The sequence below is a fragment of the Lissotriton helveticus genome, chromosome 8, assembly GCF_964261635.1.
Source record: "Lissotriton helveticus chromosome 8, aLisHel1.1, whole genome shotgun sequence".
NCBI classification, from domain to species: domain Eukaryota; kingdom Metazoa; phylum Chordata; class Amphibia; order Caudata; family Salamandridae; genus Lissotriton; species Lissotriton helveticus.
Window position 1 is genome coordinate 1,266,077,921 of NC_136069.1, and position 23,198 is coordinate 1,266,101,118.

Consider the following 23,198-nt stretch of genomic DNA (forward strand, 5'->3'; position numbering starts at 1 on the left):
CTGCGCTGCTCTGTGCCTGCGGCTGACTTCTCCCACCTCGCCTGGCTGTGCCCCCAGGTCTCCGCATACTGGCGCGAGGTCTCCGCTGCTATTTCTGAGATTATTTTATCACTGGTCCAACCCGAACCTCTGCTTTGCCTCTTAAGCTTCGTTAAATTTTGTTCAGATGCCTCCTGCCGTTTGATTGCCATAATTTGGGCCTCGCGCGACGCAGGGTCTCCATGTGTTGGGGTCGCAGGCGTTGCCCTTTGTCTTGAGGATGCATCACGCTTCCAGACCTTCCTGTCCGAGTTCTGGGACCTTCTGCCAGCCAGATCCTGCCCAATTGACATATGGGGTCCACTTGTGTCCTTCCTTTTAAGTCACACTTTCCAGCGACATCTCCTGCGCTCCCTGCCCATGGCGGCCCCCGGTGAAGGTAAATGAGTAGCTCCCTTTCCGCTCTCACTCCTCTCTGCTCCATCTGACTCCCTCCCCGACTCATGGTGCCTCTTTCTGTTGTTCTCTTCACTTTCTCAGTGTTTCCACGACATTTCTCCCCGATTTTGTTTTCAAGTGTTACATGCTCGAGGTAAACTTTGCTGTGACATATTGTATGAATCGACGAGACCCGGTTACTGAGGGTAGACGCAGGTACCGAGCGGGTGCTAGATGCCGAGGGCGGTGTGCCAATTGCATCTCCACCCCCCTCCCGAGGTCTATGGTGTGCAAGCTCCACACCTGTCAAGTGCAGTTTATTTTTGTGTGGTCTCCATAATTGCGAGTGCCAGCATTTGCACTTTTTGACAGTATTTTATTGATTTTTCACTTTCACGTCCCTTGGTAGGGTGGGCCTTAGCGCGTCCACACCGCAGGGGTTTATTACACCCTAGGTCCTGACGAATACCAGGTTAATTAACACCGATATTGGCAGAAACATGTTGACTGTAAAACTAGAGGAAACTAGCCATCTAATTTATCTGGTTTAGTTCTCCCGCACATATTTTAATATGTCTTATTGATCAGATAATAAAGAATTTTTGATACATTTAAGGCATTTTTATTTCCACCACGTACACTTTTTCTAGTTACTCACACAACCACTTAGTCACTCACGACTTCACATTACCCGCTCCGCAGTAATTCTGGCGTTGCAGCACACTGGGGTGATGATGAAGCATGTCACCGACCAGGTCGGTGAGTGAGGGCTTTCCTAAAACACCAAGAAGGTGTCCCTATGTCTTTTTCTCTGTGCTCTAAAACCCGTCCTTTCTGACGAACCTGAACACTCTTTTGTTGTTATTATTGATGATTAGTGGGGAATAAGAGTGTTCCCTTCTCCCTACCTCTCTCCTTGTTGAAACATATTGTATGAATGTGCATAATGCCTTGAAATGGTGCAATTCTGTAACTTTGCTGTGCAATTTTTTCAATAAAGGTCTTTGAAAAAAAATATATATATCTTTCAGTCGTTCTCGACTGAAAAAGTATCTTTCATAATCTACATTTGCCATTGGATTGAATTTGAGATTCAAAGTTTCTCTAATCTGACAATATGTGAATTCTTCATCAGTTTGTGGCAACTTTCTTATGACTTCTTTTACACCAGCAAGGTTATTGAGGTATTTGATCGTTTTGTTATCAGTCTCTTCAAGTGCATCAATGAAATCTTCAAATGTCTCTATCCAAACAATACATCTATCACCAATTATTTACTTTTTGGCAGTATCTAAAATGTGGTGGGGGTTTTCATGAATGCAGCAGAGTTGTAGACCAGTGTAGAACTTACTGACACCATTTGGTTTAGATAACTCTTCTGTGAGACCTTGTGACGTGCTGGCCTCTGGATCATCTGTAATAATAAATGGAAAGGTGACTTTCTTTGCTTCCATCTGAAAAATTTCACTACTCCAAATCCCTCTTGGCTCTTTATTCTTGTAAGATCTGTGAAGATATTCTGAGCCCCACTCATTCTTTTTTGGGGCTGCATGACTTTGGGTATGAACGGCTCTGTAAGCACAACCTTGGAGTTCAGCTGTATATTGACTCTCTTTAACGGTTACAGTAAGTTAACTTTTTTTCTTTTCTAAATGTCAAGTTGGACTTTATGACATCTGGTTTATCTTTGCCTTGCAGTGTTTCTGATTGCAGCTTTATTTTGTAGTTTTTGATTATCAATGACTGCTCTTTGACATCCTGTTTATATCTCCCTTCAGCGTTAACACTCTGTATAACATATGAATTTACCTTGCATGGCAGCATGGTACTTTCATGTATGGCCTGACCAGCAGGTTCTCGACCAATGATGAATGGATTTTCTGAAATGCTTTCATTATCTTCAACTGTTTTGCAGCGCCTTGGGCTGAGCTTTGACTCCACATGCATTAAGTGTTTATGCTGTACTTTGACAATGGCACACGTGGCATGCATGAGCAGTTTGCTTTGACAACGGCAAACTCTCTGGAAGAGCACTGTCGATCTTCGGGTTAATTATACCCTATTTTATTGCCATTTGTAGCATCTTCCCCAGCCTGGGTACCCACCAATAACTGTGCCACACACAGAGCTTAGTATTACATGTCTTTATTCTTCTGTGTGTAACTGCGAACTTCACATTCTACATCAGCGTTCATTGCATTCTGTTCCTACACTTACGTCACAGCTATATGGAGTCCATCAGGAGCCAAAAGGGTTCCGTCATTGCAAACTAATGAGACACTACACTGCCCAAGACTCCCTGCTGCGAACCAGCGAGCATCACGATGTAGTAGAGTATTCTACTAAGGGGTACAGATGAAGATGGCTCCAGTAGATTGGCCAAAACTGAAGCCATCACCCCCTGACTCCACAAACACAGTCTTGCTAAGGCTTGAGACATTTGCAATACGTCCTGTAAATGAAAAACTAGTATCTGGACACTGTCCTGAGGCAGCAATACCATACCTTTGTCCATACATAAAGAGCCCCAGTGAATTGCAGCTGCTAGTCTGGCTGGAAGTTAGACTTCTCAGAATTTATTAGAAAACCATAATCGCGGAGAACATTGCACACTTCCTGGACATCGTTCTCTGCTATATAAAAAGAAGGAGAACTAATTACTATGTCATCAAGATAGGGGAACACATGGATACCTTGAGAAAGAAGAATACCTACCAGTGGAGCCAAGAGTTTGTGAAATCTCATGGAGCTGAAGTAAGCCCAAATGGGAGGACTTGAAACTGAAAGCATTGAGGACCCATAGTAAACCAAAGATATTTCTGGTGGGCAGGGAAAATGAGAAGATGTAAGTAAGCATCCTTCATATCCAAGGATATCAGGAAAGTTCCCTGTGCCAGAGAGGAAAAGACCTATGGAGCATTGTCACCTTGAAGGACCAATACACCAGGAATTTGTTGAGTCTCATTTCAGATCCAGGACAGGTCGAAAGTCTCCTGAGGGTTTTTGCTCTATAAATAGAAATGAGTAAAACCCCCTCTCATGTTCTTGAGATGGGACCAGGCAAATAGCATTCTTTGCTAAAAGTGCTCATACTTCCCAAAAACGGGCATGGACCCCACTGACATGGCGGGCTACCGCCCACTGTTGCTCCTGGCAATGGAATATAAAATTCTTAGCAAAATACTAGCAAATAGGCTCCGACCACTCCTACATAAATTAATACATATAGACCAGAACGATTTTCTGCCGGCCCGTAGTATGTCTTTGAACACCAGAAGATTGCATGCCCTAATGTCGGCCACCCCACCACCACTACACTCATGCTGGATGCGTGTCACTAGACCTTCGTCAGGCCTTCGACAGGCTACACTGGCAATATTTGTTTAAGGCACTGGGCAAGTCCAGCTACCGGAGGATTATCTAAAATGGCTTTGTCTGTTATACCAGTCCCCTACAGCTAGGGTCCGCACTGGGGGCCATATCTCAGCTGCCTATCCGATTTTTCTAGGGACTAGGCAGGGGTGCCCACTAATGCCACTTTTATTTATACTGGCGCTGGAGCCCCTGGCTATCAAACTGCGAGCGGAGGTACAGGAGTTGGGTATTACGATCGGACCGACCATACACCTTTTTTCAGCATACGCAGACGACATAACTCTACAAGGTTAAAGATCTCCGATCAGACTTAACGCCTCTGGCGGAGATATTCACTGTATTTGAAAACATATCAGGACTAGTCATTAACCCGGTGAAATCTCATGCCTTTTTCTTCTGGGAGCAGGCATTACCCCCGATAATCCAGTTCAGGCCAATGGCAATACAAGTCGCACCACAGACATTTAAATACTTGGGAATACAGCTGTACCGGACTCCTACTGATTTATTGGACGGCAACTTACACAGGGCAATTAGAGCCCTTCGCTCTGGTATTGCCTTTTGGATTACGTTGCCGATATCGGTGATAGGTAGGATATCCATTACAAAAATGGTGGTCCTTCCGAGACTAATTTACTACTTTACAAATCTACTTATACTGCTCCCACAACGTACTTTCAAACTTTTAAACACCCTGCTAATCAATCTACTTTAGGGGGCCAGCAGGCGGAGGATTAGCCTCAAGAAGCTCCAACTTGGCACGAACAAAGGGGGACACTGGGTTCCTGACCTAAGGGCCTACTACTACGCATGCCAGTTGCAGTGGCTATTCTTTTGGACGGCTGGACGGAACCTGCAGGAGGTAGGTTACACAGAGCGTGACATAGCAGCAGGAGCCTTGCACATGCTGTTGCTACCGCGTTGTAAACTCCCCCAACAGCTCCCCACATTACTGCACACAGCACTACAATGCTGGAAAGCAGCACTCCTTTATGCAAACACACTCCCTGCCTACGCAGGTAACATTCCCCTAGTGGGCATACCATTGGCGGCTGGGCCTATAACGCGCCGCACCATTGCCCTCCAGACTGACGCAGAAGTTAGCACGGTATTAGACCTGTTCCATGAGGGACACTTGCTAGATTATGATAACTTTGTCAGGAACAGAAATTATATTAGGATGGATGCACAGCCTAAAACAAAGAGGCTACCCACAGCATATTTTGGCAGAATCCAAACGGAAAATTGATTTAAAAACCAGAAGTTCTCTACTGCAACCTAGTCAAAAGAATGAGCAAACTAGAATAGTTGCCATCTCCAAATTTTCAACATCAAGTTACAAATTTAAAAAGACTATCCTAAAACACTGGCAAATGCTTACGCTAGAACCTGATTTCAACCAGAGCTTCAAAGAACCTCCACTATTCGCATTTACGAGATCAAGGAATCTAGGGGAAATGATCCAACCCAGAACCTCCAGTTCCGAAGTCTATCATGGAACCAGACCATGTTACAATTGCGGACATTGCAATAATGTAATAAAAGGCAATACAATAAATCACCCCATGAAAGGACAGGAAATCAAGTTAAGAGTAAATGCCACCTGTGATTCATCTAACATCATATATGCCCTCAAGTGCCCATGCGGCAAACTATACATCGGCAAGACCGAACGCAAGATGAAAACAAGACTTACTGAGCACAAATCTAATGTACGGTTAAAGAATGTAAAATCGACTGTTGCAATGCATTTCATGGAAGCTACACATAGCATTGCCCAACTGAAGTTCATGATTCTAGAAACTATCAACAAAACCGAAGGAAGAGACAATACAAAACACATACTTCAAAGAGAGAACTATTGGATTTTTAAATTGTGTACGCATAAACCATATGGTTTGAATGAAAGATGTGAATTTTCATGTTACCTATGAAGTCCGTCTTTAACTGTAAATTTGCCCTTCTGTGTTTTTAAGTTTGGTTCTCCTGTTTAGCACTAACCATACTCATGACAGAGTTCATTCCAACAGAACTCTCCGATAGCACAACACTCTCAAGCATGTCTCCATTAGACTAGTGTTTTAGCATACCGGTTCGAGACCATATGCTCCCTTTTGTTTTACCGTTTTTGACATTTGTTTTTTAGCCGCCCTCCGATGGATATACCTTTGTTACTTTTCATTTATTATTCTTTGTCATGTTTAAAGCCCAGTAACCACTACGAGCCGCCTGCATTAAAGTTCAAGAGTCTTTCTTTCATCTTCAGTAATCACGTGACCGAGATCACGGTTTAATTAACTAACCTAACGGCAACAATGTTGCAGAATGAAATCTCAACTTGTCGGGAACGCTGACCCTTTGAGGAGCCAGCTCTCTCGCCCCTGACCAAACCCGTTTCACCGAGCAAAAGGTTAGTGTTTCCATTGAAACGCACTCGCCACGCTACATTTTACATAGCATGTTGCACCACTTTAAAATAACCCGCATCATTTTAAAACAACCCGCGTTTTTCTTTTTTGCCACAGCCCAGTTACACTCGTCGAACAGACACCATAAACTCGCAACAGACATGTAAGTTCCCCAAGTCAGTCTTGAGTGTATTTTCACGTGTAGTTTCACACAAATGAATATGTTTGGTACAAATGCAAGATGGCTATTTGAATGAACTCTGTAAGGTTACGTGCAAGATGGTGATAGATTATTATTTGTTGTTACAGCATTATTCCCTGATGAAGGGCTTATTCCACGGCCCGAAATGCATTGGATACTCTGGATACTCTGAATTATAATGATGTCTTATGGATTAACATACCTCTCATGCTCATTAATGAGTGAAACGAATGATTAAAAATGATTTGAGCCATTATTTGATGAACAGTGAAAAATTAAAAGAAATTTGAAACGCTAAACAGTTGTGGAATCCTCTGTTGATAAGAGGAAAATAAGGTGTTCCTAAGGGGATGGTCCCAGTGATCTACTGGTATCACATTCTAAACTTTGTCAGGAACACAGGAGTACCAGACCACCTGTTCATCCTGCATGTGACGCAGTATGTGAAATTGCGGTGGGCCTGCATCAACAAGAGCCAGATACACATGAATTAGTGGTTTTATGTAGGGATTCGGGCGCATGCTGGAATAGCCCTCACCCAATTACAGGATGCTTGGTCGGCAGAGATCAGGCGGGTCATAGAAGGGAATGAGTGGGGAAAAATCATAGAACACCCTAGAAATATTACCAGAAACGCAAAATTTTAATTTATCCAAACCATGGTACTTCACAGGGCCTACCTCACCCCACATAGATAGGACAAAATGTTTCTGCAAACTCAGCACCACTGCCCTAGATGCTATGCGGATGGGGTTGAATTAGCACATATGTTGTGGACCTGCCCTCACCTAAGGGCATTTTGGGACTCGGTCAGAAGGCTCATCTCTGCAGCTATACAGAGGGAAATAGTCAATACTATGGAGGAATGTATACTGAGCCTTCATAAGTCCCCTTCGAAGCACAACGTACAGTACAGGTTCGCAAACCTGTCAATTCTAGCAATATGGGGCATCACAATGTGATGGAAGTCCAAAAAACAACCCCCCCACATATGTGGCATGGTGAAGTGATCAGGTGGGGCAATGCAGAAAGTGCGGCACTAAGGCGTGAGGAGTCCAGAGGCCTATGTAACACCCAGATAGCACTGGAATGGGATATATTGCTAGAATCCTTAGAAGCACAAGCTGTAGACGGGGTGGAATCTCGTAATAACTCACAGTAATGCCCATGGATCCCAGGAACCTATGTAATACACGTTACTAATATTTATGTGTTTCTATTTCACTGCCTGAAACTGTACAACAAACAAAAGAAAAACCAAGCGAGGGATACATATTATTGATTTTTCATGCTGTTGTTGGTATTAGACTGAATAAGGCAGCGGGGCTATGTACAGATGACCATTCTACTTATGTTATTTACATATGTTCGAAGGACTGGAGGGTGGGGGGAGGCAATTTGTGTTGGGGAAGTTTTGTTTTATTAACGCAGACAGTGCTACTATGTGATAAAACCTACAAGCCCGACTAGATAGTCATAGACATTCGGATACTGTCATGCATTTATTGAGCGTTGATACCACAAACTGTCCATACCCAATTACAAGAGTGGATAGAACTGTTGCGAACATTGGTGTCAGGCATGACAGACTCCCTTGTAAAACAAAAGTAAATATATAACTGCTGTGGCTGCAGGGTTGGGGAACCATCTTATATGTCTGTGACGAATAGTAATAGTATTGTACAATATGAAAAAACTGCTAATAAAACTTTGTTAAAAACAAAACCAAAAAACCAGGGCTCATACTCTTTCAAACAGAGCCTGATGACTTAGTAAATCATAAGGAATAGGGGTAGGCTGAAAATGATCTAAAGGCTGGCTTGCAAACTCCAGTCGATACCCTTCTGACACAAGATTGACTGCCCATAGCTCTGCCACAGTCTGAGGCTAGTAATCTTTGAAAAGGGACAGCCAACAACCCATCGGCAGCTGAGGCTGATTGTCATACTTTCAATGGACCTTGTGTGACCAAAGTTTCAGCTGTTTGGGACTGGGATTTTTCAATCAAAAGGGCTGTGAAACTCCTTTTCCAACAGTTTATTAGAAAGCCTCTTTGTAGCCAAAATCTCAAACATTAGGGTACATTTCCCTGGGGTGCTCAGCATTTTATTTTTCACAGTTTTCTTTATCATGTCCTCCAACTGTCAGCCAAGAGAGAATAACCATCAAAAGACAATTTACTTAAGACTGATTTCTAAGCAAAATCTGCCTTGCAGGACTGCATCCATAGGTGAAGCCTTGCCACCAACGCTGCACCTGTTGGAGCCACAGATGTACACAGATTTTCAAATGACAAATCTGAGAGAAAACAGACCTGCACCTCCATTATACTCAGCAATTGGAGGAGCTTGAAATCCTTTTTACAGGTGAAGCCACAAGAACAAACAGTCAGGTAGAGTAATGGTGCCACCGTTGTAACTTTTTTATGTTTGCAAGTTGGCAGATATAGCATTAAATAAAAAAAAGCTAAAAAGGTAGAGTAATGGTGAATTTGGAAAAAACAAGAAGGTCAGGCTAATTCAAAACCTGAACTGGCCTCAAATTGTTTATCTGGGATTTTCAGTGTAACACACTGTAAACCACTGTATTGCACTGCACAAATACAAGCCCAAGAAAAATCCAAATTAACCTGTGCACAACCCACAGGTAGCTTGGCATAGAGATGTCAGATCTAACTTAGAGGCAACGTGTATAGTATTTATGCAGCATTTCAAACAGAAATAAAGTGAAACACAAAACAAAGAAAAAATCCTACACCAATTTAGAAAAATAGAGTACATTTTGATAAATTGAACAAGACCACAGTGACAAAAATCCAGTCAGTACAACTGGACATATGCAATTTTGAAGATTTCAGTGAAAATAGTAGCAAAAAGCACAAGGCGCCAACTGTGGATATCTGGTCGTGTACTAGACCACAACAAAGACACAGGCTCATACCAACTGTGATAGAATAATGGCCGGCAACAAGGACTCAGTTAGTCCACTGAGCAAGAGTACCTTAAATCCTAGTTGCAGAGCATTGCAAGGTTGGACATCAAGGATGCTGCGAAGCTGCAATGCAAGGTCCTGTATCAGCGTCGAGTATCCCGTTGATAAGGACTTGTGATGCAGAGTCCGGTGTCAAAGGATGCATCACACAGTCGGGGTGAGGCTTCAGTTCATAGAAGCCATGAAGCGGCGATGTGAGAACTCGTATCGTCATCGAGGAGCCATTAATGAGAGATTTGCGATGCAATGACCTGCATCAGGAAAACTTCTCACATTGGAGGTTCTGATGCAGAGTCCTTGCCCTGAGAGAATTTGCACAGCACAAGCAATGCATCATCTCTACTCAGGATTGCACTGCCCAGCAGAGTTGATGCGCCAGTTCAAATGGATCCACAGATGGGCTGGCAGAGCACCTTGAGGCCAACTCCCCCGGGTCCAGGACTGTGGTAACACCACTTGACAGGGCAGGACTCACATATGGCAGAGTCCAAGTGCTGCGTTCAAGGTTGTTGGAGTATTCTGTCCTGAGGCTCTAGTCAGGAGGCCAGCCAACTAGTTCTTGGAGTTACTCTGGGGTCCTGGGTTCAACAAATGCAGGTCCATAGGAGGGCAGCAGTCACTCAGAGTGGCAATCCTTTCAGAGGAACAGCAGCCCTTCATCCTGACAGGTCCAGAAATGTGCAGAAGTGTACTGAAGAGTTGGTGTCTGAGGTCCAATATTTATACCTGTTCTTTCCTTTAAAGTGGGAGAACATTCTGGAGATTTCCCTTTGATCTGTTCTGGTTTCCTGCCTTTCCTGCCCTGGATCCTGACTAACTACAGGGGGTATGTAGCCCTTTGTGTAGTGGAAGGACACAGCCTATTCAAGTATTAGTAGGGCTGTTCCGAGCTCTGCCATTCCATCGTACCAGTGATAGTCTATACAGGTACACCTAAGATCTCTATTGTGTGTGGATGTCTAGCAGGAATACACAAAGCCGAACTGAGCCCAGTCATGTGACCCAGTGAAAGGCTGTAGGCACTAAACCGATAAGGCAAGAAAAAGCTAACTTTCCAAAATTGGTATTGAAAATCCGACTTCTCCACCAAACATGAACTGGTTTGCTGCTCCCATTTGGAAATAATCACTTATTAAAAGCAATAAGATAATTCCATTGTTATCCTATGGATGAGGTAGGCCATGCTGTAGTGGTCTACTAGGTCATGTAAAACTGCAAAATACATGTCCACCTTCTTACATACTGCACCTTGCCACCTAGGCTGTCCAGGGCCTTCCCTAGGAGTGACATATGTATTAAAAAGGAACGTTTGGGCTTGGCAAAAGGCTTGTTCTGCCAGGTCAGAGTGGCAATTTAAAACTGCTCAAACAGGCTGCATTGGCAGGCCTGAGACATATTTAAAGGGTTACTTGAGTGGCTGGCACAAACGAGGCTGCAGACCCACTAGTAGCGTATAATTTACAGGTCATGGGCACAAGTAGTGCCACTTTATTAGGGACTTCCAAAAAAACTAAATATGACAATTGAACATAAGCCAATGTTACCATGTTTTAAGGAGAAAGCACAGGCACTCGAGCACTGCAGGAATGGTAAAGTGTGCAGAGTCCTAAGGCCAGCAAAAATGAAGTCAGCAAAACAGGAGAGTTGAAGGCAAAATGTTAGGGGGAAAACAACGCCAAGGATGCCAGGTCTAACAAGTACCTACTTTTTGCTCTTCATTTTAATAATGGGGTGTGGTATCATATGCATTTAGAAGCCTACATATGTAATAGATTCTAATGTTAGGTAATGCAAAATGCAATGTAGAATGTTGACTGGTGGTTCACAAAGGACATATTGTCACAGGGAGAGATGGTGGCTCTGGTAAACAAGGCATTAGAAGAATAAATCTGGCTTCTTTATCAAGTCATCTGCATTGACCTCTCCTTCACTGATGGGCACCACTACCTCCCTGAGTCAGGTGTTAATTGTAATAGAGGGCTTCGCAGACCCCCTTGGGTCCTGGGGACCACCACCTCCCTGGGCCCACAGTAAATTTTAAAGAAGGAGTCAGTGCGCCCCCGGCCCCATTGACCATCACCTCCCTGGGGCCAAATAATTTTTTTTAATTAAGGAGAGGTCTGCGCGGCCCACCCCCTAGGCTATTTACGGCCCGGGACCACCCTCTCCCAGGGGTTCACCCATGTACAACAAAGGAGGGGGCTGCAAACCCCCCTCCTGGACCCAATAATGACCTTCGGACTGCCACCCCCCTGGGCCAGCTCCTGCTATGTCCCAGTGTGCCCACCCCTGGGACATAGAGGTTTTCTTTCGCCAAACAAAAGCAAACACTTCGCTCCACACAAGTGGGAGCTGTCAAACAGCTCCTGCTTGCTGGAGGTGGATTTTTCATCTCTTTCCCTGCCCGCAGACATACTCTCACATGCAAGGGACTGCCTTTCCAGCAGCTCCCTGTGTGGGAGAGCAATGCCGGCTCCCAACAGAAGTGGGGAGACAGCTAGGACTGCAGGGGCCTTGAGGCTACCCCCATGGTCCCATAGTACCCTGCTTGCCCTGGGTGGGACCAGGACACCAGAGAGACATTACTGGGCCCCAGGGTATGGGGTCCCCGGGGCTAAAATTTGGCCTAGGGAAGGGGATCCTGCGGCCCTATCCCTTATTGAATAGTGGACGTTAATCTGTGGATGATGTCATCAGTGATGTTATCTGTGATGTCATTTGAGATGTCATGAGTGATGTCCTCAGCAATGTCACCAACCATGTCATGAGTGATGTAATATGTGCGGTCATAAGCAGTGCATTGTGGGGGCACAAGTTATAATTAGCTCAGGTAACTACAAATGGTGAATTTCACTGGTCTTGGAAGAGTGAAATATAAGCCTAACTATAATGTCCTTCTAACCTTTGTTTTTTTAGTGGCTATATATATTTATATCCATACACACATACACACACACTCATATATATGAATACATTTTTCAATCTATTTACCTTTTTTGTTGAAATTCTGCTCTATGATATTTTGTCTGCAAAGTATGTAAATATTGTTGTTCCCGATATTCTGTCTTACAACTGTTACCAACACCTGATTTGGGGTGACAGCCAATTTAAAACGTGGAAGTTGTCCCATGGAATAGCTTCCTTTTTTAGAATATTGGCAAGGAGGATAGGGGAGCAAACCATGGCCGAATGGTCACTGTTTGCTCCCACAGTTATTATGTGCATAAGGAAACTATTTTTAAGCAGCCTTGTCTATTCAACAGGTAAATAGATGATTTTAATAATAGGTGACATGCAAGGAATGCAAACGTATTGGAGTGGGTGGAGATCTGCAGTTCTCCCTCACTGTCATTCACAAGTGTTGGAAATTGCCTCCTGCTGGAGGCACACTTCTACACACAGGTATGAATTTTTAAGTTTTGACACTTCACATATATTCACTGTAACATGCCTGGAAAGCTGTCCTCTTTATAGGTTACGAGGCATAATTCTGGGAAAGTCATTTGTCATGTTTGCTTGGTCCCCAGTGCAGAATTACATGCACTGTAGAACTCCACAGTGGATAAAGACTGGCTGCTGTGTAAATGCAATATTCTTTATTTTTTTAAAGTCTTCATGGAGAAAAACATTTTTTCTTGGTGGAGAAACCCTACACCAGCAACCACATAAGATTATTATTATTCTCTATTCCCCATTCCACCCTGAACAGGATTTACTTCAGTCAATTTCTGGAGCAAATCTCTGATCACTTTCAAAGGGGGGAAGGGTCAAACAAATTTGGTGAATGATCCACAACTAACAGGTTTTTGGCTATTCACACATCCTCAAGATAAATTACATCTGAATCCACCTGCTCCTCTCCCCTTTCATGGGAGATACTGATTTGTACGCAGCTGTGGTACACATTTAACTGTAGTAAAATAATGTTTTCCTGCGAGGGATCCATTTATGGACACCTGGAAGGCATCAATTGAGTCATTTTTGTCCATAGAAATATATTCTTTACAAAAGAATGCTTTATGAATTGGGCCTATTGGCTTGACTGATAATATCCTCATTGTTATATTGCCCAGATTGCCATTTAACAGCTCCGTTTTCGATTGAAAAGGTCAAATGAAAGTATATACCTGCACTTAACAAACTAGCTCTTTTTTCCATTTCAGGAAATTAGAAATTTCAACTACTTTGCTTATTTCTCCATTGAGTTTTTCATTGCTTCAAACATTCCATTGTGCACAGTGCTTGTAAAAGTCCCAAAGCCTTCACTTTCCTAGGCACCTGCCCCTGGAACTCACTTTCCGCCTCAAACTAAAATTAGACATTGGCTTCCTACAACCCTACATGCATGGCTATCTGGATTGTAGTGTTTATCATAGACGCCAGCCCAAAATCTTGCTGATAATGCATACGGGATGTAGAACAAAAACGTTCTTGATAGGAGATAAGGGCTCTACAGTAAACACCAGTATAATAAGACACGCAATACACCCATTTTAAATGTATTGCTCCATCTAGTTCACTTCCTATAGAATATCACTTTGGGATACAGCTAATGGCCAGAACATATTTCATCGTTCTGAAAGGCAATTTCATATCCCCTCATAAAAAGTACACAAGCTTTTTATTTGTCTGCTTTATTATAAAGAAACTGTATTACTCATTAGAAACGACATTCAACTGTATATCCACTTAGAGAGAAGGTGTTCTAAAGTTAAAATCATTAGTAGGTGTGCTTGGTTGGGAGATATCTGCGACCTAGTGTTGTTCAAATCGGGGGCATTAGGAACTATAGATATAGCAGAAGGAATTCTTTCGGCAATGTCTACATAAATACTATGGGATCTCCAACCTTTTCTGTACTGAGAGCTACTTATGTTCAATGAAACACACTGAGAGGTACTAATATTATTAGTGTTGTATAATCTCAATGTTGTTATCTGTTTAATCATTTAACAAAGCAAAATCTTTCTAATTTAATAAGCTAGGCTGCACACAGGTGAGCTACTCAGCTGTAGCTGGAGAGCTCCAGTAGCTCATGAGCTAGTGGTTGGAGACCCCATAGTTTTCATATAAGTTGTAAGTGAGTTCCGACACCCCGCAAACAGTATAACTCTTGAGGGATAATCAGGTGTATCACAAATCTCTGTGCCGAAAAAATGCTAAGATGAAACATCATTTTTTGCGTGGGAATGGCACCTTGCCCTGGTCCCCCTGACATGAGTTTTCTAAATCCCAACTTGTAGATAAAATTCTGTCACTTTCTTTCTGACTCCAAATGTTTCAACATTTTCAATAATGAATCCTCAGATGCCAATCCAAGGGGTTAGGTGGCAGACGAGCTCCTCACATCTTCAGTTCAAGTGCACAGCATTTTGTCCAGTTCTAAAAAGTTCCCAGGATTTGACTGCAGAATGACTAGTTACCATATTACTCTTGAACTTCTGTCTTCCCCAAGCACTCTAGAGACGTTTTACAGGAAAAGGCAGGAGAAATGCCTAGATATCTCAGGTCGACCAGTTACCTTCCAGGCATGCCACAGCTTTTATGGTTTCAAGTCCTTCTGATATCTAAAGCAATGTGAGCAGTGTTTCATGGGAAAAAGCAGGCTTAATTTTTTATTTTTTTTTTTTTTTTTTTTTTTATAAAGTTTTATTAGGCATCAGCAGAAAAAGAAAACAGAGAGAACAAAAAGATAAACACCTATATACATCGAGTCAAAGGCAGAAATACTAATATGATTCACTTCCATAATTTCTCACTTTTCAATCCAATTAGTAACTGGTAACCATAATTTATAGCCAAATGTCTTCCTTCTTATAGCTTTCAGTTTATACAATGCAGTTTCGAGATGATACAGAGAGAGAAGCTTATTTCGCCACAAAATAATATTTTGTGGTTCTTCATCAAGCCAGCCGGACGTGACGCAGAAACGGAAAACAGACATACTTATAAACACAAATCCAGATACTAAATCTGAGATTGAGTTAGAGGCATTTTCTTCACACCCGAACAAAACCAAAGATGCGGTTAATTTAATTGAAATACCCGATTCGGCTGTAAGAAAATGCTCCACATCGACAATAAATTTTGCCAATCTTGGGCAATTAAAAAACATGTGAATAGCGTCAGCTCCATAAAGATTACAGCGACTACAACTCGTCCCACGTCCGACGCTCCATTTGGCTATCTTCCCCGGTGTATAATACAATCCGAATATAGACATATAATGCTGACTAATTAATGACCCATTCATTAAAACCTTTCTAGCGATTGCTAAACTTCTCTCTATATTTAGAAAGGGGATATTTAATTTCTGCTGCCATTTGCTCGCCACCACCTCTAAATCATCCTCTCTTTTTTCCAAAATTAATTGATACAAAAATCCGATTCTTTGTCGGTGTTCTATTGCTTCTAGAATTTCAATTTTCTCCAAAAATATTAATGACTGTGAGAGCTTTTGTAGGCAGAAGCTTCGAACCTGGAGGTATTTAAAAAAATCGGATCGATGTATGTGATAAGTGTTTATCAAGTGTTCAAATGAAACAAAGTCTTTTTCTATAAACAGATCCCCTAGCTTATTAACACCTAAATCATTCCACCTATGCATTACCCCGTCCTGAAATATCGCCGGCAAAAAAGAACATTTCTGCAAGGGTGTATATTTCGTTAAATTTATATTGAGACAACATTTCTTCTTAACAGCTCGCCAGATGGAGTAGGCTGTATCAAATATCTTAAACTTAGTTTTTTGTAGTAGCTGGGCTCTATGATCCTGTTTAGACATTGTTTCGCCTCTGTCCCCAAGAGCATTTCATAAATAGAAGGGGTCAGGCATTCCTCCAAATGACCCTCTGGTAATAGAAGTACACCCATATATTGCATTATAGCCATCCAATGATAGATTTGAAAATTTGGCGCAGCCCATCCCCCTCTTTCTCTGGGTAATTCACAACTTTTAAGTGCTCTCCTAGCTCGACGATACCCCCATAAAAAACTAGAGCTCATTCTCTCCAGCCGTGCAAAGTAGCCGAATGGAATTAACAGAGGTATAGCTCGGAAAATATATAAAAATATATAAAAATGTTGGGAAGATAAGCATTTTTATCAAATTACTGCGACCTAGTAGGGATAGTCTCAAATTATTAACCCTTTCTAAAATCTTATTTGATGATGCTATTACTGGCTCTAAATTAATTGGAATAATTTCCTCAATATTAGCCGAGATTTTAATGCCAAGATATGTAGCCTCCTTATCTATCTTCATGTTTTCTGGATATCCCACCACGGAATGGATAAGCTGGGTTTTGTCAATATTCAGTTTATAGCCAGAAACCAGGCCGAATTCCTCTGCTAGTTTTATGATATTAGGAAAGGCTATATTAAGGTCTGCCGTGGCCACAGCTATGTCGTCGGCATAAGCGCAGACTTTTATTTCCCAGCCATTCAATGATACTGGTTTAACTGCGGAGTTATTTTCAAGCTTTCTTATAAAGGGGTCAATATATAGGGCGAATAGCAGGGGGGAACAGGGACATCCCTGTCTCGTCCCCCTTGCTATCCGCACTGGGCAGGACAAAGAGCCCGAGATCCGAATTACAGCAGTCGGATGAATGTAAAGTGATCTTATAGCTATAATAAAGTTTTTAGGAATTCCCAACTTCTCCATCACTGACCACAAAAAGGTCCACGTGACCCTGTCGAACGCTTTTTCAGCGTCCAACAGGGCCACCCCGACCGGAGATCCAGTCACAGTTGTTCACCACTGGGAACCAAACACCACATTGTAGCTCTTGACTCTCATAGGGTAGCATTGCAGACCAGTCCAAGGCTTACTCAAGGGAGATGGTGTGGCTAGTAATCTCCATTAACAGATGAACAATAATAACACTCAATAAAAAAATGTCCAGTCTGTGATTTTTGTTTTGAAAAAGGGAAAGTACATTTATTACACACAATTTACTCAATACTACGCAGCAATTTACAAATATGCACAAGCTGATGGAAACGTTTTTAGATGACATTGCATAATCATTCTTACCCCTCCCAAAGGGATGTCTAGAGCAATAATTCACAAGTCAGAGCATTTACTTGTATTAGAAATGCAATAATGGAATATCACTTTGAATGCACACGTACTTGCGTCATCAAAATTACTTTAGCATGAAATATACACTTTAGGGAACACAATTATTAGCACTGGATTTATGTGATTATAGTTAGCAGTATCAACACTTTTATCAAGAACAAAAATACAAAATTTTTTCACGGTCTCCAAAGGACATCAGTTTGATAAATGCAACTGTGTAATTACCACCTTTCACCTTTAGCGGGTATTTCTTATGACTCATATCAACCCTTTTACAGACCACAAATGGTTGTAGCCATAACCTTCATGAGAGTGTACCATTTCTCAGGAATTAAGATAAAAGTTCCAACATAGAGAGCTTGAAAACACTTGAAACCTTTGGGGGATTATCATTTGAATGTCCAGCAGAAAAGTACAACCAAGAGACCACTCTCTCCCCTGTGCAGGGCCTATTAAGGGTGGGTGGCAGTGTCCAACAGGGCTTCGCCTTTGGCCTATTCTGATGTGCCACATCATCGATCTGTAGCTGTCCCAAACTCCCTGCATAGTCTTCTGGGATAGCTCAAAATGGCCTCACCCAGGAGCCACTTGCTGCATGTGCTCTGGGAATTTCAGCTCCACCCCTTGCTGACATATTTGTCAGGCCTCAGCAAAACTTCCAAATACCCCCCCCCCTCTGGTTTAGGTCCAGAGTTCTGGGCTCCCACCTTTGTTCAGGGGGCTTGGCCCGGCCCTCTTTCTGACACAGGATGACAGCTGGCTGATTGATGCTAAGCAGTCCACCCCTTCCTTCTGAGGAACTGCCATAAGCCAGGATATGTTTCTGTGTTTGTGGGGTGAGGCCTTTCTTCCTGCCACTAGAGAAAGAAGTAATTAATCCAGGCCAGCAGGGTGACAGAAGGCCTGGGCTCTGATTTTGAGCTGATTCAGAGAAATATGACATTCCCGGATGCTCCATAAGATGTACAGATATGCTTTAGTACTTAAGAGAATTATTGTTTTTATACAGGTTACAGTGTACATTGGTGCAAGTCTGGAGTCTCTACCCCAAAGATAATTAGAGCTACGCTCTAAGGCAACCTTTCCTATAGGAGTATAAAAGAGTGTCTTTACAGTCAAACAGTAAAGCACACTGACTTTCCCTTTCCCTTACATGTTTACATCTACATTAGAAGGCCTATTCCAGGTCACTACCCAATTCTATATAGTCCCTTCTGCACAAGTCTACCTGTGCGCAGTTCCTGGACTGCACACAACAGGAGTCTCCCACATGCAGCCCTCTCATGTGTGCGTTTACGTGTAACCAGCCAAGTGCCCCTTAACTTGGCGGCAGCGCAGTGGCCTTAACTTAAAAGTCAGAAACTGTCAGTAAACACGAGAAGTCAATTTTTCCATGAGTTTACCATGGGTGAATCACAGGTTATGTGGTTCTCCCACAGTAAAAGGTAAAAAAACAGGTGAAAGCAAAAAATCCATTCAGATAAAAAGGTCAAAACCACATTCTCATAAGTTATACCCAGTAATGTGAGTGACCCGCTACAGGTTACAGGAACAAATGGTCTAATGGTAGAAAAATGGCAACTTTCGAAAAGTGTAATTTTCAAAATTGGAATAAAAAACCAGAGTTTACCATTAAATAGGGTTTTCATTAGAATTCCAAACACACCTAACATGACATAACTAACAGCTCCCAAGTGGAAGTTACATCTTATTACATGTAATAAGGAACCCCAATGATATTCAATGGGGGGGTAAGCCTCACAGTAGTGAAAATACAAATTTAGGATTTTTTCACTACCAGGACATGTAGAACTTAAAAGTATATGTCCAACCTTTTAATTACACAGAACAGTGCCCAATGGGCTACCTAGGGTCTACCTTAGCTGTGACTTACAAAAGGGGATTTTAAGGCATGGCAAGAGAGTTTTCATGCCATGTTGACATGGCTGTTTGAAACTGCATTCGGGCTGCAGTGGCTGACCTGGGACATGTTTTAAGGTGCTACTTAAGTGGGTGGTACACTGAGTGCTGCAGGCCAACTGATAGCATTTAATTTACAGACCCTAGGTATATGGTATACCACTATACAAGGAACCTATAAGTTAAATAAATATGCTAATTGGGTACAAACTAATGTAACCATCTTTTAGGGGAGTGAGTGCAAGCAATCCAGCACTGGTCAGCAGTGCTAAAGTGCACAGAGTCGTAAGGCCAACAAAAACATATTCAACTAAAAGTGGAGGGAAAAATGCCAATAAATTGGGGTGACCCTGCAGAGAGGGCCAGGTCCAACACCTATTATTTCCCATGACAAGGTGTCAAACTTGTAAACTGACACAAATAGTGCATCTACAAATTTGCAAACCCTGTACAATTTCTAATTTGGGGATGTATAATGTGCACAAGATTCCTGCAATCCAGTCAAAAATGGCCTCTGAGAATGATGGACTACAACTAAGCAAATGCAGCATTTAATTGCATTTTTTTAATGAATAATTCAGAGAGCACTCTCTTGTTCCTAATACAGTCGTTTTTAAATTCTACAAAGGTTGGTTCATGTTTGGTGTGTTTGCAAAGGCACCATTTGCCATTATATTTGTGCTGAGCTGCCACTCACCACACTCTGTAGACCCGTCCCAGTTCACCCCTATTCGCAAGGAGCATGCGTCATGCTTGCACCATGCAACATGGTACATGCATGATACAATGCCCCAATTCACATCTATGAAGCCACGCAAAGCCACTTTGCGTGGTTTTGAACGGCTTCACAAACATGGAGTAATGCAACACAGTAAATATTGCTGTGCTGCATTAATTACTCTGCACAACCAAGGTGCTCTATGGGCATTGTTGGTGGTGTTCCCATGCATCTCCCATGGTTTCTGATGCATTCCCGGATTTACAAGGACTTGTAAACCTGGGAATGTTTCAAAATATTACACCTTCACAGGTGAGGCGTAACAAGAAGAAATATATTAATTTGCAGCACACATAGAAAGAGGGAAACGACTCTATGGATGGTTTTTGTGCAGGAAGGTGCTCCTTTCTGCAGAAAATCAATCATGCCTGTAACGCAGGCACCCTTGCACCATAGTGCAAGGGTGCCTGTGTTGGCGCTTATCTGCCGAAGTGGCACCAGCACGGGGAAAAAGGACAGGAATGGACCATATTGTATAAATACGGTGCATTCCTGCCCTTTGCCCGTGACGCAGGGCAGTGCAGCAAGGCAACTTGCTGCACTGCCCTGCCCCACCATTCTGGCAGAAATGCTGAAACTTCCTCATTATAAACAGGCCAGTTATCCTAATTTGGCTATAATGATAAGTGGGCATCTGAATAGGGATCACAACTTGGCCCGCAAATCCATTGCCTCAAAATCCCTGATCCAGGCGAGACTTCCATTTGTCCACAATCATGATCAGCAATCAGTAGGTTTTTGCCCAAACAGTTTTTTCAGGTAAAATTTGGTGAAAATTATGTACAATGAAATCCGAATTTTCTCATCTTGAAATGGGAGAAACAGCTGTTGTTAGCTCATTACCCCAATGCACGCCCATAACTCAGACTGATGTGTAAATTGTGCACCCAGTAAATACCACATCCTGTGGTATTGTTATTTGCAAAGTGCACAATTTGAGCATTAATTTAGGGACCAGGCATAATGAGGCCGCTGGTGCACTAATAACCTATTATTACCTCATGCATTTTGACAGGTAAAACTTTCCTGAGTTTCCACAGAAAATTTACTACAAATTCCAATATTTTCACCACAAAACAGTAGCAGCAGCAACTCTGCTATGGCAGAGGATCATCACCCACCGCTAGCAGTGTAAAAAAAGGAAAGAAACCTGATAACATACCCTAGGTTTATTATTGTTTTATTTTGTTACCTGGGCGAGTCTTGGGATTGGGGGTATGAGGATGATGGGCACGAACAGTGAGTGGTGCCACTGATATCAGTGGGCATGACCGTTTGGCTGCCCGTCTCAGGCCGGCCAAACCATCATATGCACTGAAGCTGTCTCCAATCCAGCTGCGTTGCTGGGTTGGAGACAGCAAAGTACAGGTTCCCAGGATCCCTGGGAGTGCTAATTGAGAGCACTCAGGCCAATGCTGAAGCCACTCTCATGCATGAGAGCAGCTTCAGGATTACCTGGATGGGAGTCTGGGAGCCTTTGTCCGCAGTGGAACCACGAGAGGACCAGAAGACTGGTGATGCGGTGGGCTGCAGGTAAGTTATTCCCCCCCCCCCCATTTTTTGCTGTTGTCTCCTTTCCAGACCCCTGCCACTCTCCTCCGACACCAGCTGCTACTGAAAAATAGAACACAAAGCAGATATACATGCGGTATCACCACAACATCTCCAATTTAAGGGATTTAGGGAACACATGCATCAAGCCTTTTCCTGCCTGCAAACGGCCCATTTGCGAATGGAAATAGGCCTTTTCCTATGCATGTAGGTTTTGGCATTCACAATTCAAGTAATCGCAATTATTTGCGATTACTTAAATTGCGAATGCATTTAGGGAATCGCAATTTGGGATTCCCTAATGCCGATGCATGTAGCCTTTCCTAAATGCAGACTGTGCATTTAGGAAACGCTAATTACCATCAACTTCAAGTTAATGCTAATATGTACATGCTTTAAAAAATGCACAAAAATGCATTTTTCAAAGTGCCCTGTAGTGGACACATGTCCTTGGGGCATGTGTGTGCTTAACATGTGCGCACTTACCTTTTTGTGTGGAGTGCTTCAGGGGGGCAGTAGGACCTTGGGCACCCTTGGATTTGCATTCGCTCCAATTTGGTAATCGCAATTAGTGAATGCAATACCATTAATTTCTAGGCCCATTGGAATAAATGGAATCACATTACCTAATAGCGATTCACAATTTCCGAATCGCTATTAGGTAATGTTAAGGAATGGCAAACAATTTTGCGATTCCTACATGCATAGCATTTTGAGGGTTCCCAAATAGCAATTCCGTAAGATTCGCTATTGGGAATCGCAAAAAGCAGGCTTTATGCATGTGCCCCTTAGGGGAAACACTGCACCCAGCAAATATTGCACCGAGCACTGGACCTCAATCTGAGGGACAAGTATGTCATGATTCGATCGATCACCCAGGAACTGACGAATCGTGAATTACAGTTATTGTGGAAAAATCAAGCCTCCTGGTTTCTTTTACCCAAGACATTTTCTGTGGTCAAATCAGGCGAAATATACAGGTGAAAGAAAATGAGTGCATTAATGGGAAATAATGTGTGAATCACAGAAGAAACTTAGGTTCCTGCATGTTAATCCCCAGTCCTCATGTACTGACGTGTAACAGGTCATTATTACAAAAGTGTCAGTAGTTCTGGGTGCAGGACTGTCAATATAGACGATTCAGGCCAAATATTAATATTTGCCTAGTTCCAAGAAAAATTTAAACGCACACCATTAGTAATTTCTCTTCAACCCAAAGTATAATTAATTCTACGCCTCTAACTGAGTTCTTGTTGAAGCAGCTGTTGTTTTTTAGGTTTTCTGACATATCTTCCAATTAGGAAATGTTGCTGGAAAATGTATTGTGCTGAACCTGAACATAATAAGCAGCTGTTCAGATGTATGCACTTAGTAATGTTGCAGCTTTCATGTTTCATTTTTAAATCACAGCTATATTATCAGAAATGAGGTTAAAACAAAAGAACACACGGTTCCAGTAATGCTTTTATT